Genomic DNA, 13,742 nt, shown 5'->3' on the forward strand with positions numbered 1-13,742 from the left:
TGTGGCTCCTGCCTCACCAGATAGGCAAAAATTATATAATATGTTATATTAGAACACTTACATATGTGACAAAACTTTCAATAATGACAAAGGAATGATTAAAAAAAAAAAAAAGGAGGGGGCTGGGAACGTAGCTCAGTTGGTCTCGGCCGGATCCTCAGCACTGCATAAACCGAACATTCACGGTGCAGCTCTGGCATGCGGGAGATCAAAACAGGAGGACCAGAAATGCCAAGTGTCCCTCAACTACATTTTGAATTCGAGGCCAGTCTCAAGCCAGGGTCAAGACGGAGAGAGAGGTTTGGGGGTCAGCAGAGACGAAAGGAAACGTGAAGGAAAACAGCAGCATCACGTCTCCTGGTAGGAGAGATGTGGGCCCTGGAGGTAGGGGTGTGGCGGTGCTGAGGTGAGTAACGGGCTCATGGGTTTTACTGTTTTAGGCTGTTGGCATGAGTGACATTTTCTCTTATGTATATAACCTGGGTTTTGTTTGTTTGCTTGTTTGTTTGTTTTTTGAGACAGGGTCTCTCTCTGTTATCTTGGCCATGCTGGACTCACTTTGTAGACCAGGCTGGCCTTGAACTCACAGCGATCCACCTGCCTCTGCCTCCTTGAATGCTGGGATTACAGACATGCACCACTGTGCCCAGCTTGCCAGCCATCTCTTTATCTTTGAAATCAACCTGAGCACAAACAGTCCAGTTCTTTTTTTTTTTTTTTTTTTACATGTATAAGTATTTGTCTTCATGTATGTATGTCTACCACATGTGTGCCTCATGCCCATAAAGGTCAGAGACTGTGTCAGATGCCCTGGAATTAGAGTTACAGCTATTTGTGAGTCAGCATGTGCATGTGGTGGCACTCAACTGCTAGTCATCTCTCCAGCCCTCTGTTCTTAGAAAGAAAGAAAGAAAGAAAGAAAGAAAGAAAGAAAGAAAGAAAAAGAACATTTATTTATTTATTTATTTATTTATTTATTGAGACAGGGTCTCTCTGTGTAGCCCTGGCTGTCCAGGAACTCACAGCATAGAAAAAGCTGGCCTCAAAGATTCACCTGCCTCTGCCTCCTGAGTGCTGGGATTAAAGGTATGTACTACTATGCCCAGCTTATATTTTAAAATATTTTATCGCCAGTCACTTGTGGTGCACATCTTTAATTCCAGTACCAGGGAGGCAGAGGCCGGCAAATACCTGAGTTTGAGGCCAGTCTGGTTTACAGAATGAGTTTTCAGGACAGCCAAGGCCACACAGAGAGACCCTGTCTTGAAAAACAAAATAACAAAAAAACAAAACAAAGCATTATAGACAGGTGTGTGTTCAGATGCTGATCTCTGAGCCATGAGAGCCGGTTGCAGTCCAGATGGATGTGGGCATTGCCCTTCCTTCCTTCCTTTCTTTCTTTTCCTTTCTTTCTTTCCTTCAAGACACATTTATCCAGTGTCATGATCAGACTGTTACATTTAGTAATCAACAGCATGGGTGAAAAGAGGTCTACCGTAAAACCCTTTGTTGCAATGCTTTATACTTTCCACAGAACAGAAACTAAAATGACCTGTTGGACAGTTAGTCACAAATACAGTCCTGGAGTTCTTTTTGCCCATACACATGAGTATTGTCTTTAAAAAAAAAACATGTCTTAGGGGAGGGGAATAAGGGGAAAATGGGAGGGAGGGAAGAACGGGAGGACACAAGGGATGGGATAACCATTGAGATGTAACAAGAATAAATTAATAAAAAAATTAAAAAAAAAAACCATGTCTTTGTAGCAGCCAGGCCCTGCCACCACTGTAGTAACTGCTGTAACCTGTAGCTTCCCTGTCACCTCTCTGGCTCTCCTCTCCTGCCAGGCTTTGTTTCCTGCCTATAACGTAATTAGAACCTCCTGCCCCAGCCCCAGCTGCTGCTGGGACTTCCATAACCACCTTGGTTTCGTGGTTTAGCCAAGTCCTGGCCTCCACCACTATGAGGGCCAGATCTCCTGCCCCCAAAGTGTCCTCCCCTCATTGGTCCCAAATTTGAAGACTGATTGTTGTAATTGCCAAAATCATTGTAGCTTCCACCGCCTCCAAAATTGCTTCAATCATTCTCAAATCTACGAAAGCCATCCCCGCTGCCACTATATCTACCCCCACCACGGCTGCCACCAAAGCCACCAGGAGCACTGAAGTTTCTCCTCGACCAAAATTGTCATTGCCACCAAAACCGCCGCCTCCACCACGACCACCACCAAAGTTTTGGCACCACTCCGACCTCTCTGGGTGGACAAGGCACTGGCCATCTCTTGCTTTGCTAGGGCTTTTCTTACTTCACAGGTATGGCCATTCACAGTATGATATTTTTGAATAACGATCTTATCCATAGAGTCGTGGTGATTGAAGGTGACAAAAGCAGAGCCCCTCCTCTTTTCTCACTGCCTCTGCCAGTCATGATTTCAATCACTTCAGTTTTCCATACTGCTCAAAGTAGTCTCGTAGGTGATGTTCTCCAGTGTCTTCTTTAATACCACCAACAAAGATCTTCTTCACAGTTAAGGGGGCACCTGATCTCTGAGAATGTTCTCTTGACACAGCTCTCTTGGGTGCCACAACCCTTCCATCCACCTTGTGTGGTCTTGCATTCAAAGTGGCATCCACTTCCTCATTGTGGCATGGAGGAGCCCCTGGATCTCTTGGTGTTTGGATCCTTCATTACCACAGTTAATGGTACCACAGTGTCCCTATTGCTCAAAATGGCTCCTCAGGCTCTCTTGGGTTGTTTCAAAGCTCAGCCCTCTGATGAAGAGCTTCCGCAGCTGTTCCGGCTCCTTAGGAGACTCTGACTTAGACATGACGGGCCAGGAGCCTTCAGCGATGTTACCTCGGATGCGTCAACCTCCAGAAAGGAGTAAGCGAGCGGACGTATCCCAGACACTGCCATTTCTATGACTGTATCTCTGAGGAGAGAAGGAAGTGGAGGAGGGGAGGGGCCATGAGGAGGATGAGGAGGAGTTCCCCATGAGAGAGAGAGAGTTACAGCAGAGGCCAAGGCAAGACTGAGATGGCAAGTAAAAAGGGCAGGTGGCTGGGAGGCAGGCATAATCTGCCCAGTTACAGAGCTTAAAGCTTGTTGAATAAATCTAATAGGTCTTTTTGTCATTATTTGGAAGCTAGGGTAGGTGTGTGTGGTCTATGAGTACAGGTGTCCATAGAGATCGGAAGAGGGCATGACCTCCTCTGGAGCTGGAGTTTCAGGTGGTTGTGAGGCAGAAGGCTAGGAACAGAACTCAGGACCTCTGTAAGAGCAGCATAGCTTAACCGGCTCTCTTTATTTTATTTTGCAGTCAGGTTCTCACTATGTAACCTGCCTACCACTATTCTATTTTGAGTCAGGGTGTCAGGCCTCTAAACTGAGTGATCTTCCTGCTTCTGTCTCCTGAGCACTGAGGTTTCCAGCCATGCATAACCAAGCTCGCCTTTTGTAGAAGTCTTTTTGAAAAGTAAAGTTCATCCTTAGAACCAAGAGCTGGGCGCACTATCTCCCTCTTGTGGCCGATCTGGGTATTTCTCCCCCAAATTCCCACCAGTCAGGTCTGAGAGACTGTTTACATGACTGCTCAAGGCTGTCCCTTCATACAGTGGCTCAAGAATTGGAGATACTTTTGCTATATCAGAAAAAAAAAAAAAAAAAAAAAAAGGCCTGGGCTAAGGGAAGCCAAGCTCTGTGCACTTTCCAGGACCAGAGGCTCACTTATCTGAGCCGTTGATGAGATCCAACACTGCCCCCTGGTGGCTGATGTGTTAATTTTCAGAACTCAACCCATCCCACCACCCCCCATCGTTCCTATTGAACATCAGCCTTCCCCTTCCCAGGGTTCTGGGATCCAGGTTTTCCTTCTGCCAGTTTAAACCAGCCCATGCCTTGCATCAGCCTTATCCAGATGCAGAGAGAAGGCAGGCCGCAGGCACCCACCCCTACGCATAAAATAAACAATATTCTTAAAAGGGGGCAGAAAGTGGGGCGGGTGTGGTGGCACATGCCTTTAACCCCAACATTCAATGAGACAGAGACAGGTAGATGTCTGTGAGCTCAAGGGCAACATGGTCTACACAGCAAGTTCCAAGCCAGCCAGGGCTACACAATGAGAGCCTGTCTCAATAAACGGACGTAAGTAAACCACTTGCCAGAATCCTTACCTCCCAGCAGGAAGCAGTGGGAATTCTGTGGAGAAAGGGCCTTCCCACCCAACCCTCCACCACTGTACACCGAGGACAGTCAAAGGCACCCTCAAACAGCGGCTGCAGGAATGAGTGTGTGGGCCCTGTGGTTCTTTCCAACCTGTCTCAAGAGGGTAGGTAGCATGTGTGGCCTTACATGCTACAACAACAGAGGGCGCCAGGCTACTCTCCTTTCTCCCAACCCCACTTCTTGTTTCTCCTGTGGCTTTCATCTCCCAAACGCACGCTTGTGAGGACGCTGACCTAAAAGTCCTAAATACCAGATTTGTAGACAAGGAGTTGCTCATAGCACCTCAGTTTACAAAATCGGGGTTCTCTTCGCTCTTGGATCCGCGTAAGGTGGGCACGTGGTTACCCACACTTAAAATGGCCGTGTCTCCCCCACACCCCCAGACAGGGTCTCTCTGTGTAGCCTTGGCTGTCCTGAGCTTGCTTTGTAGACCAGGCTGGCCTCGGACTCACAGTGACCCACCTGTCTCTACCTCCCAAGTGCTGGAATTAAAGGCGTGTGCACCACCGCCCGGCATCCAGAACCTATTTATAAAGCCAGCACATGCCTGTGATCCCAGCACTCGCTTAGCAAAGTGGATCCCTGGAGTGAGCTAGCTGACCTCTAGCCAGTCTGTGAGCTCCAAGTTCAGTGAAGAACCTTGTCTCTAAATATAAGGTGCTGGGCCAGAGGGATGGCTCAGCTGGCAAACATGCTTGCTGCCAACCCTGCCAACTTAAGAACAGTCCGTGGGCCCACATGTAAAAGGAGAGAACCAACTCCAGCAAGTTGTCCTCTGAACACACACACACATACACACACACACACACACACACACACACACACACACACACACACACGAACCAAGCCAGGCCAGGCGTGGTGGTGCAGACACATATAATTCCAGCACTGAGGAAGCAGAGGCAGTTGGATCTCCATGTCAGCCTGGTCTACAAATTGACATTAAGGCTAGCCAGGGCTACACAAAAATACCCTGTCTTAAAAACATCTTTTAAAATAAAAAATTTTGTGTCTGCCACTCATAAAGGTGTACCTCAGTCTTTCTAGAAGTATCCATCAGTTGGGAGTCTGTCTCTTCTGCTCCTCCTGAGTGCTGGGTGCCTGCTGTTTGGTTATTTGTCTTCCTGGGGGGCGGTATTTATTCACTAACCTTAGATGTTGTTACCTCTCTATTTTCTTTTCTTTCTTTTTTCTTTGTTTTCCTCTCTCTATTTTCTTTATCCGGCCTATGTTGGCATTATTTGAACACTTTTAGTGTCCTACTCAGATAAACACACATACGGTATTTTATCTGCCTCGATTGTGGTTTTTTGTTTGCTTTCTTTTGGTAGTTGCTCTGGGACAATATGTACTTACATTTCAGGCTACTGCTGGTGTCCCTGGCTGCCCCCTAGAGGTGACAGGTAAGAAACCAGTGCTGAAGAGGCATACACTTTGGACAAAGGCTCAGTGGCTCAGAGCTGAGTATGATCCGGAAGTCTCCTCCCTGAGGACCAGCTTTCATGGTACCAAAAGGCACCGGGCAAAGTCCCAAAATTCCTACCCAGCCAAGATGCCTATCCATCACAATTACCCTAGTGGCATGATGTCCCTAAGGGGGCAACAGTGGCACACACACCTTGTAGGTCACCACCAGCTCTCTAACTGGACTTAAGGCTCACCACTGAACAAGAGGGAAATCAGCATACTTGGTCCTGGAAACTCAGCCAACTACCCTGGGATAGTGAAGACAAGGATCTTGGAGAGGAACCTGCAACTGCCACATACAAAACCAGCACCGTCCCTAACAACATTCTAAATATTTACCTGTATACCCGCAGATAAACGTAGTCTTCCCCTCCTCATCAAGATAAGTTGATAGAGACCACTATAGAAGGCCACAGCCAATCAGAACGCAGAGATGTAGACCGCAGTTCCACCGGACATATCTACAGCACATCTCCTACCGAAGGCTCAGGGATCGCTGTGGAAGAGGAGGAGGAAAGACTGTAGAAGCCAGAGTAGGGGCAGGGGCAGAGGCAGAGGCAAGAAGGGGCAGGGGTAGGGGCAGGGGCAGGAGTAGGGGCAGGGGCAGAGGCAGGGGTAGGGGCAGAGGCAGGCAGGGGCAGGGGCAGGGGCAGGGGTAGGGGTAGGGGCAGGGGCAGAGGCAGGCAGGGGCAGGAGTAGGGGCAGGGGCAGAGGTAGGCAGGGGCAGGAGTAGGGGCAGAGGCAGGCAGGGGCAGGGGAAGGGGCACGGGTAGGGACAGGGGTAGGGGCAGGGGCACGGGTAGGGGCAGGGGCAGGGGCAGGGGTAGGGGTAGGAACATGGAAGTAAATGGATCCAGGTTGGCCTGGTCTATATAACAAGTTCCAGGCCAAACAGGACTCCATAGCGAGGTCCTGTCTCAAAAAGATACTAAAAATAGAAATACCTGAGTTTCATCGTGATGCATGCATCCTTGTACTTTTTTTGTATTTACTCCCACACTCTAGCCTTTACTGTAAATCTTCACTTTCCAGCTAGTCCCTTCCTCTCCAACCACAAGTCCCCACTCCTCTTTCATGTCTTCTAAATCATGTATAAATAGCATTATGTGCATACATAGCTGTTAAACCTAGATCTGTATCTGAGAAAAAAATACAATATTTTGCCTTTCTTATCCCATCACTATCTGTTGTTTTCCCCCCACCTGTGTGCATGTGCCTGTCTAAATCTAGGTTCCTCAAATGAGAGAAAACATGCAATGTTTGTCTGGGTCAGGCGGGTTTTTGTTGTTGTTGTTTGTTTTTTGTTTTTGTTTTTTGCATAACATGGTGATCTTCAGTTACTTCTATTTTCCTGTAAATAATGTAATTTAATTCTTGTTTTGTTTCATTTCTCGAGGCAAGTGTTTCTCTGTGTACCCCAGGCTGTTCTGGAACTTGCGCCATAGACCAGGCTGGCCTCGAACTCACAGCGATCAGCCTGCCTCTGCGCCCCCCCCCCCCCCCCCCCCCCCCGAGTGCTGGGAGTAAAGGTGTGCACCACCACACCCGGCTTGTGCTTGAATTCTTTATGGCGAAACCAAACTCTGTAGTGCTGGGCGTGCAGTTTGGAGGCTGAGGTAGAAGGGTTACCCTAATAAGCTCAAGGCTAGCCTGGATTACACAGTAAGGTAATTTATTACACAGTAAAGATTACACAGGTCAGTTGCGCCCTGAAGAAGACAGAGAGCAGCATCTCTTGTGTACATGCACTGCCTTTCTTTTTCCTGGTTTGTCTGTTGATGGACATCTTGCCTGGCCCCATATCCTGGTCTTAGTGAGCAGTGCTTCAGGCCTGGGGTGTGCTTATTCAGGTTCCTTTCGAGCACGCCCAGGGCCATATTATCACATGGTAGTCTATTCTTAGTAACGAGGAACCTCTATGCTTTTTCCACGGTGACTGTGCCCCAGTTCACAGTTTCACCAACAGTGATGAGGGGGTCCCTTTTCCTTGTATCGAGGTTTCTCCATTCTTGATTCTTTTTATAGAAGCGATTTGTTGGGGTTAGAGGTGTGTGTGTGCTGGGATTAAAGGTGTGCACCACCACGCCCGGATGATTTATTTTAAAACAAGGCCTAACATCTACTTTCTGTCTGAAAAACTTTCTGCTATTCTCTCACTGCTGCCTGGAACTCACTCTGTAGATCAGGCTGGCTTCAAACTCAGAAATCCACCTGCCTTAGCCTCCTGAGTGCTGGGATTGATATGTCCCACCACCATCCGGTTCTTTATTTATTTATTTTTAAAGAGTTATTTATTTATTATGCATATACAGTGTTCTGTCTGCATTTATGCCGCATGACAGAAGAGGGCAATAGATCTCATTAGAGATGGTTGTGAGCTACCATGTGGTTGCTGGGAGTTGAACTCAGGGACCTCTGGAAGAGCAGTCAGTGCTCTTAATCACTGAGCCATCTCTCTCCAGGCCTTACATTAGCAGTTTAAAGCCATGATTAGGAGAGCATTTGCTGACAAGCCTGAGTTCAACCCCCAGGATCTGCAGGGTATTAGCTAGCTCAGTCCAGCCTCAATTTCAGTATTTAGCCCAAGATGACCTTAAAGTGCTCTCCAAAGCCACCTCCTCTTCTTCCTTTTCAATAGCTGTGTCCACCTCATGTAGCCACAGCCTGGTCTCCAGCTCACCTCACAGCAAGGATGACTTGCACTTCTGATCCTCCTGCCTCCACCTTCCAAGTACTAGGGTCACAGGGGTGCATCACCACTCCTGGTTTATGTGGTGCTAGGAATTGAACCCAATGCCTCACACATGCCAGGCAAACACTCTACCAGCTGAGCTGCATCCCCAGGACAGTGTTGGCTTCCTGTCTGGGGTAGAGAGTCCTGATGCCAGGGCCATGGCGGGCAGAGCTCTCCAGGGAACAATGCCCCCTGTTCTGTGACAGAAAGTTCTGGAAAATACACACATTGACCATGGCTATGCTGTACATGCTCCTGGCTCACAAGTGCGTTAAACCAGCCCACGCCAGGTCCTCTCTTGTCTCTGAGAATTATCTAGAGCTCCAAAGTGGTACCTGTGCCCCACAGCCCTGGCCTGGAGCTCAGAGGACATGTGTCTGAAGAGGCAGGCAGCTCCTCATAGATGTTTCAGGGTTTTATGCTGGCTTGATCTTGTCTCCATTCTCAGCCTTAGCTTTTTTGTTACAGAAATAAGTTTTGGTTATTATTGGTTTTCAATGCATTTATTCATTTGTTTGTTTTGAGGCAGGGTCTTGCTGTGGAGCCCAGGCCGACTTCAAACTGTTGGTCCTTCTGCCTCTGCTTCCTGAGTGCTATGGTTACAGCTGGGCACAAACCCTCAATCAATCAATTTCCCTTTCTCCCTTCTTCTCTTCCTCCTTCCATCCTTCTCCTGTTTGGTTTTGTGAAAGAGGGTCTCGTGTTGCCCAAGATGGCCTAAAACTCACTACGCAGCAAAAGATGACTTTGAACTTTTGTCACCTCCCAGGTGCTGGGGTTACAGGTGTGCACCACCACATTCAGTCCCCTCCTGTTCTTTTTTGTTCCTTCTCCCCCCTCCCCCTTCCTTCTTTTGTTTCCTGGAGACAGAATTTCTCTGTAGCCTTGGCTTTGTAGACCTGGACTGGACTCAACTTTGTGGACCAGGCTGGCCTCGAACTCCAGAGACTCGCCTGCCCCTGCCTCCCCAAATGCTGGGATTACAGGCCTGCCCCCCCCTCTGTATTTCTCCTCCTTAGAGCGCCTGAGGGAACTGCCCTCCATAGTCCTAGCCCTTCAACTCAGTCTGGATGCCCTGTGAGTCCACGGGGCTTGCTCAGGGGAACCCATGGGTGTGCGTGCATTCAGCCTTTGACGCAGATCTCCTTGGTGCCATGTGGCCAAGAAAAGGGCGGGGACCTTCGTGAGAGTTGTTGCCCCTTAGAAACTCCCATCTCCACTGGGTCCTGGCCTTTCTGGCATCTGTTCAAAGACCACTAAGCAGGAAGTGGTTACTGTTTACCAGGTGATACCTGACTATCTGCTTTAGCCAAAGTCTGCCTTCCGGGTAGCTTGGTAGCATTAGCCCCACACCTTTTTCTCTTTCCTGGACCCCCTACCATCTCCATTCCAAGAAGAGAGAGAGAGAGAGAGAGAGAGAGAGAGAGAGAGAGAGAGAGAGAGAGAGAGAGGAGAGAGAGAGAGAGAGAGAGAGAGAGAGAGAGAGAGAGAGAGAGAGAGAGAGAGAGAGAGACAGACAGACAGACAGACAGACAGACACAGACAGACAGAGAGAGACAGAGAGAGACAGAGAGAGACAGAGACACAGAGACAGAGACAGAGACAGAGACAGAGAAACGTAGTTCTCTTAACTTGCCAATAGAGGGCGCTGCTGCCATAGCGGTTGAACTTCACGGGTCTGAGGCTGGGGAGCTCAACTGGCCCTAAGGGCACTCTAGTTTTGATGGAAAACATAGATAAGCCCCACCCAGCAATGGAGGCCACCTTCTTCTCCCTCCCCCCCCCCCCCCCCCCGCCACACCCACAGAGCCAGGGTGCAAAGGAGGCCACCTTCCCCCCCCCCCCCCACCACACACACAGAGCCAGGGTGCAAAGGACAAGACTGAACAACCTAGGGGCATCACTTTAGCCTCTAGCTGTGATCTCCAACTACTAGGGCATTTCTGGGGCAAGCTGAGCCCTTTTGACCTCTTGCCCTACTCTCTAACTCACGTCCCTGGATCCCTAGTCTCACGCCTTGTCCTAGCTGCTGCCATGTATGCATACAGGGTTCTTGTTCACTTCTCCCAGAATGAGACCGGCGGAAGGCCTAAAGGTTTTGCTCCTGCCTCTCCTACATCCCAGCCACAACCAAACTCCCATTCTCTGGTTGGCGGAGGATCAAAATACCTCAGGTATTTGCAGACCTAGACTTACATGGTGGATGAGAGATGCTCAGAAGATTGAAGTGTTTCTGCCACCCTGCCTACCTGAGCCTATGGTGGAAGGACAGATCCTGCTATGTTGTCCTCTGAACACCACAGGTGCCTGGCTCTCACCCTCAAAAAAGTACACCAATGTGATTTCTTACCAAAAAAACAAAAACAAAATAACAACCAAAACCCATGGTCGGAACCTAAGACACCAGGGACACTCACCTGAGCTCTCTGCAGTTATTTTTCCCACCTCTAGGGTGCAACAGGGTCTCAGACTGAGACGAGGCACCTCGAACAAACCCTTAAGGAGGCACTGTTGTGTTGGCTGGTCCTTGATAATTTGTGCTGATTCATAGACCAGCTCTCCCTAGAGGACTGGTGGGGCAAACCTCCTCAGCAGCCTGGTCCGGAACCCACCAGCAACCACAACGGCCATGTGGAAAAGAATCTGTTCTGCCTTCTGAATTCCAGGCCTTTCTAGGCTGTGTTCCCCACCCCACCCCCACCCAGCGGGCGCCACCCATGATAGCCTCCCTTATCCCTTGGTCTGCAAACTTTGTCTCACGTTTCAGGCGTGAATACTGGTTGAGACACCTTGCTCCTGTCCCACGCCTGCGGCATCTATAACCCTTCACCTCATACTCCAGGTGTGACACATACAAGCAGAGTGCACTTGTGCCTTTTGTGGGAGGTAGCCAAGCTCCCTCTGCCCTGGGAGACTTTTTCTATGTAGGCTAGTGGTGAAGACCTGAGGGCCGTCTTACTGAGCAACACACCCCATGGTCATCAGACACACTAAGTCTTCAGCAGCATCCTGGAAAGTCTGCACTATGAGAAGCTGCATCCCCCCACCCCCCACCCCCCACCCTCCGGCCCATGTGGCTGTGGAAAATGCTCCATTATATTCCTGAAGAATCTTAAGGCATGGGTGTTGTTTCCTGAGAATTATAGACAAGTCACTACAGGTTCCCCCCCCCCCCAAGCTCCGAGCGTCTTCTCCCAGCATGCCATGGTTCATTCTGGCTCCACTGATAGAGCCCAGTCCTCTAGGACACTCCCTGTGTGGCACTGCATGCTGGCTATCTGACAAGGTGACACACTCACTGTGGTCTGTCACTCATCCAGCTGGACATCAGAGCTCTTTCTTCATGACCATCCAGGCAGGGTAGTGGGTAGGGAGTAGGAGGCAGAGATGGGGTTCTCTGCCAACCTCCTGCTTCTTGCCAGACAGGTGTTCTTTTGGGTGAGAATTTTATTAGAAGAGTTATAAACATGGATAAAAGCTGGGCGTGGTGGCTAGAACACAGGGAGGCAGAGGCAGGCAGATCTGTGTTTATGACCAGCCTGGTCTACAATTTGAGTCCAGGACAGCCAAGGCTACACAGAGAAACCCTGTCTCGAAAACAGCAACAAAACAAAGCAAAGCAAAACAAAAACAAACAAACAACCCCCAAACAGAACTGGAGAGATGGCTCAGTGGTTAAGAGCTCTGACTGCTCTTCCAGAGGTCATGAGTTCAATTCTCAGCAACCACATGGTGGCTCACAACCATCTATGATGAGATCTGGTGTTTTCTTCTGGAGTGTAGGCGTACATGCAGATAGAACACTGCATGTAATAAATAAATCTTTGAAAAAAGAAAAACAAAAAATAGACAAAAGAGTTATAGGCAGACAAACATGCAGAATACGGGGTAGGGAGTGGGGTGGGGGAGGGGAGAGTGGGAGTCGCTTCTTAGAGAAAAGAGGTAGAAGGTTTTAGAACTTGAGCCTAGAGCAAAGGTGGTCCTTGTGCCCTGGGTGTCTGGGTGGGCAGGCAAGGGGAGAGAATTCTTAGTGAGGAAGTGTGTCTCCCAGTAGCCTTCTGATGACCCTAGGAGTCTGGCAACCTGAAAGCTGGGAGCTCCCTTGGAGAAGCAAGAATGGCACCTGGAACCATAGCCCTGGGGTGAGGGATTCTTTGCACGGGTCTGCTCCCAGTAGGGGGCTTGCAATTTTCTTTCCTGGAGCAGGTGGGCGTGGCCTGAACTGCAGTCTGGTGGTCTGGATTCCAACAATGGGGTGGGGTGGAGAAAGACTGGAATCTCTCACATTGGTCTTAAGTCCTCTCTCAAGCCAATCCCCTTGCATGCCTTCCAGGGAAGGAAGAGGGCCACTTAGTGTGCACCTAAATGGCCAGCCCCTTGTCTTCTGTCTGGGCAGGTCTTTCATTAGGACGGTCAGGCTCTCTGGAGGAGTTCAAGGGACCACACATATGAAAAATGTGATGGAAAATGGAGCAGATATCCCACTGGGAGGACAGAGCTGAGCAGAAACATTCCCAATGCCATCCAGGGAAGCCTCGCTCTTCACTCTCTACTACCGGGGAGTGCAAGTTTTTGTAGTTTTTTTTTTTTTTTTAATTGGTTATCGCAGGGAAATGTACACACTGCTAAGACCAATTGAGTCCTCCCATTGATCCACTTACCCACCACCATTGTTCCATCCCTCCTCTGAGTAGAGAAGTGTGAGGTACCACAAAAAACCCCAAAAAACAAAAAACAAACAACACACACACACACACCACCACCACCAAAAAAACAAACCCCACACAACTAAGCTTTCCTAACTGAACTGGCATCCTGACAGTCTACATAGCTCTGGCTGGCCTGGAACCTCTGCCTCTTTAGTGCCGAGATGAAAGTCATACTGCGTGTAGCCCACTAGGTGAAGGCTGGTACCTAAGCTTTAACACTAACACACAGTCTGCCCAGTTTCAAGGGGAAAGAAATAATCAGGAAGCTTGTTCTATGGTAAACCTCTTATTACCTATCCATGTATTCACCCACTCTCCCACCTATACACCCATCTTCCCTCCTACTCATCCACCCTCCGATCCATGCATGCATCTACGCATGCGTCCATCCACCCACCCATGTATCATCCATGCATGCATGCATGCATCCATCCATCCATCTATCCATGCATCTTCCACGCATCCATCCATCCATGCATACATCCATGCATCCTCCATGCATCCATCTATCCATGCATCATCCATCTATCCATCCATCCATCCCTCATGCATGCATCCAACCTCCCAGCCATCTACCCACTCACCCACCCACCCCCTCCTACTTATCT

At 49.1% G+C, this 13,742-nt stretch overlaps 1 pseudogene; it reads right to left on the bottom strand.

The window, feature by feature from the left end:
- Positions 1 to 1,800: 1,800 nt before the first annotated feature.
- LOC127208536 (heterogeneous nuclear ribonucleoprotein A1-like) lies at positions 1,801 to 2,827 on the bottom strand (annotated as a pseudogene).
- Between the last annotated feature and the right edge of the window lie 10,915 nt (positions 2,828 to 13,742).

The sequence above is a fragment of the Acomys russatus genome, chromosome 25 (genome assembly GCF_903995435.1).
Source record: "Acomys russatus chromosome 25, mAcoRus1.1, whole genome shotgun sequence".
NCBI lineage: Eukaryota > Metazoa > Chordata > Mammalia > Rodentia > Muridae > Acomys > Acomys russatus.